This window comes from Pan paniscus, chromosome 8 (genome assembly GCF_029289425.2).
Source record: "Pan paniscus chromosome 8, NHGRI_mPanPan1-v2.0_pri, whole genome shotgun sequence".
In the NCBI taxonomy this organism is placed as follows: Eukaryota; Metazoa; Chordata; class Mammalia; order Primates; family Hominidae; genus Pan; species Pan paniscus.
Genome location: NC_073257.2, coordinates 16,056,573 through 16,061,049, shown reverse-complemented (window position 1 = coordinate 16,061,049; position 4,477 = coordinate 16,056,573).

Below are 4,477 nucleotides of genomic sequence, written 5' to 3'. Positions count from 1 at the left end.
TGCACGATATCTAGAAACAACTTAATATTTGCATATTTATTAGTCATTTTAAAGTCCCCTTTGATAGAGCAGTTATTATTTAAATCTCATTTTGGCATCTTCTATTTTGGTTCAGTCTCCAATTTTCAATGTTATCATTTCTTTTTTTTATTATTATACTTTAAGTTCTAGGGTACATGTGCACAGCATGCAGGTTTGTTACATATGTATACATGTGCCATGTTGGTTTGCTGCACCCATAACTCATCATTTACATTAGGTATATCTCCTAATGCTATCCCTCCCCACTCTCCCCACCCCACAACAAGCCCCAGAGTGTGATGTTCCCCTTCCTGTGTCCATGTGTTCTCATTGTTCAATTCCCACCTATGAGTGAGAACATGTGGTGTTTGGTTTTTTGTCCTTGCGATAGTTTGCTGAGAATGATGGTTTCCAGCTTCATCCATGTCCCTACAAAGGACATGAACTCATCCTTTTTTATGGCTGCATAGTATTCCATGGTGTATATATGCCACATTTTCTTAATCCAGTCTATCATTGTTGGACATTTGAGTTGGTTCCAAGTCTTTCCTCTTGTGAATAGTGCCGTGATAAACATACGTGTGCATGTGTCTTTATAGCAGCATGATTTATAATCCTTTGGGTATATATCCAGTAATGGGATTATCATTTCTTAAGGGCTTGAGCAGCTTTTTGCTGCCTCCTCTGTGAGGTTTGGGCTAGAGATGAAGATGAATGATAGTTTTCACGATATGTCCTGCTTGTCCACAGCATGAGGTAGTGTCTTTACCTGCTGCCTGTGCTCTCTTTGATTGGAGTGTACTTCCCCATCATGGTCACCTATCAATCACGTGCTTATCTTTGGAATTGGGGCTTCCTGAGCCACCTTCCCCTGGGGAGGGACAGTATCCCTGGCCTCCTTAAATCCCTCTAGCCTGAGACATCTCAACCATTAGTTACTTGGCATCTAAGGGCTCAGATGGGTTTTCCAGCACATGGTATTAATATATCTCAATTTAATGCTTCTTGGACAAATAATTGAATAATCATGCTCTTGAAAGCTCTGCTTACTAGATTTGAATTTTTCTTCAGTAAAACTGGATGTTTCTGAAAATGTAGTTCTATAGTTCAACGAAATAAAGCTAGAAATGAGTTTTCTTGTCCAATGTTTCTCAGACTTAAGTCACGCATGCATGCCTTTTAAAGAAAGTAAAAGGTCCCATGGACTCACAGTGTTAAAGAGCTCATAATATAGTATTAATATTAAAATATACAATATGATATATAGATATAATAGCACAAACTTTTAAATATGTACTATATTATATATGGTATATTATAATTATAATATGGATAAACTTGAAGCGAGGTATAAATACATTATGCTTTTTAGCTTGGCAAAACAAAAGCTAATGTAGACTTGTACACGAATACAAGATTTAAAACCAATAAAATTCAAAATACCATTGCTTAATTTAATACGGCATAGTAGACTTTGCTCCTAAGGAGCTGCTATTCAAGATGCAAGTGTGACAGGGTGAGGCGTGGAGCCCTGGTTTCAGCAGGACTTTCCCACAGTTGCTATGTGATGACCAATCCACCTTCTGCTCTCCTGCAGCCAAGATTCTCCAACAACTTCTTCCCCAGTTATCATAGCACTGTCCTGTCATTTTGAGTTCACTAAGTGGAAACATTTTTTTTCATTAAGTGTATCTCTGTCTTTTCAGCATTGGGCCACCACAATGACATTAGTAATGTTTTATACCAATTTAATTAGAAATATCCATAAAAATAGATGCTCAAAAACTCAAAGGCACTATTCAGTCCTGAGGTGGTTTGAGAAGACCACATCACACACTTGTTAACATCATTGGTGAAATGAAATCATAACACCCAAATATTTTATAGGTGAGACCATTTACTGAGAACATGCCCTCATTTGAAAATCACTGCTGAAGGCAGAGGCCTCTGCATTCTTCCCAAGCCTGTATCTGCCAATGCACATTTTAGAACATAAAATTATTAACTCGAAGCAAAATGAACCATTCAGTTAATCAGAGCACATCCCTCCTTGGCCATAATGATTAACTAAGGTGTCCCTCTGGGTGTTTCAGTCCACACGCAACACTCATGGTGTCCCTCCATCAGTGGCAGTGACATGGCCATTTGGTAATGATTTCACAGCACTCCTCTCTACAGGGTGTTGTTGAACACAAGGTTTTTAAACATCAGTTTCAGTTTTGCATCTATCAAAAAAGGGGGGATAATCCTGAAAGCTTCTCAAGGTGCTGTGTGTCTTGTAAAAATTAAAGGGGGTTATGGACGTTGAGCCCTCTGTGCAGGAGCCCCACAGAACTGGCTCTTCCCAGTTCTGCCCGTGCAATGTGGCCACTCCCGGGACCTCTTCACTCTTCTCCCAGGTCAGTCCCCATGCGGCCCTGCAGTGTTGACTTATCTTGTGCCACTGCCTTCGTCCTGTAAACTCCTGACGTGATAAAAGGATATTTTCTAAGAGGCTCTCCCATTATTAAAAGGAGTAGAGGGACCCTGACTCAGGAACGTTCGTGTGATCTTCACTCTGAAGAGTGGGTTTCTGAGAAAGTCAACCCATGTGTCCACTAAGCTCGCACACCTGTCTCTTAGGGATTTCAAGAATGGGATGTTGTGATTAACATGTGTTCAGAACTTGAAAGGGGTTGAAGCCAAGAGGTACTCAAGCATTGCTCCTCATGTGTCCTGGAGTCTCCTTATTTCAATTCTTGCCACATGGCAGAAAGAAAGGGATAAAACGCCTAAAATGGCCCTTAAACAGGTTGATGAGTCAAGCAACCTTGTTTAGACAACCTATTGGGTTGAAGACAGAATTGCAGCTTGAGAGGTAAGCCTTAAAAATGTCAGGAATCCACAGTCTAAGTCCGCCTCTTAATTAATGGGAAACTTCTCTGCCAACATCAGAAACAAGACAAGCCACCCACTAAAACTGGAAGACAAACCAAACATTTAAAATTAAAAAATACTAGAGTGGAAAGAAGGAACGGGTGAGGGGTAAGAAAGTTAGGCTTCCCTGATTATGTCTTGTTTTATAGATTTGATTGTGGAACCATACATATTTTTATATAAAACAAAATTAAACCAAAATTTACAAAGTAATTCCCAACTATTAAAAACAACAAAGAAAGGACGGGTGCAATGGCTCATGCCTGTAACCCCAGCACTTTGGGAGGCCAAGGTGGGTGGATCACAAGGTCAGGAGTTCGAGACCAGCCTGGCCAACATGGTGAAACCCCGTCTCTACTAAAAATACAAAAATTAGCGGGATGTAGTGGCGAGCGCCTGTAATTCCAGCTACTCAGGAGGCTGAGGCAGGAGAATCGCTTGAACCGGGGAGGCAGAGGTTGCAGTGAGCTGAGATTATGCCATTGCACTCCAGCCTGGGTGACAAGAGCAAGACTCTGTCTCAAAAAAAAAAGAAAGAAAAGAAAAAGAAAAGGAAAATAATTGGCGGTAGCTATGTATCAAGGTGGTAGCTAAGCCACAAGTAAAACACTGTCTTGTAACTTTAACACCATAACTGAACGGCACTAACAGGATACATATTGTGGACAAAACGAATACAGAGACATTTTAAATTATTTTCCGTGATTGTAATACCAGTGATAATACTGGTATTGTTATCTTAAGGGTTTATAGATTTCTAGATAGAGTCGATAATTAGGTTTGTGCCTTCAGAAACCAAAAATTTTAGCACAGGAAAAGGAGTGACATAAAAACTTTGTTAAAAAATTAAAAAAAAACTATAATTATAAATTTGAATTATACATATCAATATGTTTTATGGTGTATTTTTTCTTGCAAAAAAAAAAAAAAGTATTTCTTAGCACTATGTACTGAAAAATCCCAGAAATAACATCTCACCCAGAAGCAGTGAGGATCACTAGGCACTCGGATTGTGATCTCTAAATACCACTTCCCATTACAGGGTGCCAGTGCTCCTTGGAGTCAGAAAACGCTGATTCCGGCTCTGGGAAGAAAGTGATCCTGGACCAGCCTCTTGCTCCAGAAGGTGAGAAAGCCTCCTGTTCTTCCGGTCATGACAGAAGGAATCAGAAGCCGACTAAAAAGTTTTTCCAGGGGCCACATAGAGACAATTTTAGCGTCAAACAAATGATAACTACAATTGACGGCAACACGTTGGACCCATTAGGTCAGACTGATGCTGGGAATAAAGGCAGAACAGAAACATAAAGTTTTTTTTTAAAAAATTTCACCCTTTTTAAAGAATAAATTATTCTGAAAACTAGTGAAGGTAGCGCATAAAACAAGCATTTATCTCATTTTATTTGTGGAAACTGTGCTTTGGGGGAACAAATGAGTGTTGAAGGAATGGTCTTTATAGATGAAATCTGGGCAATACAAGAGGAAATCGGAACTATTAGGTTGGTGGAAAAACCGTGATTACTTTTGCACCAACCTGATA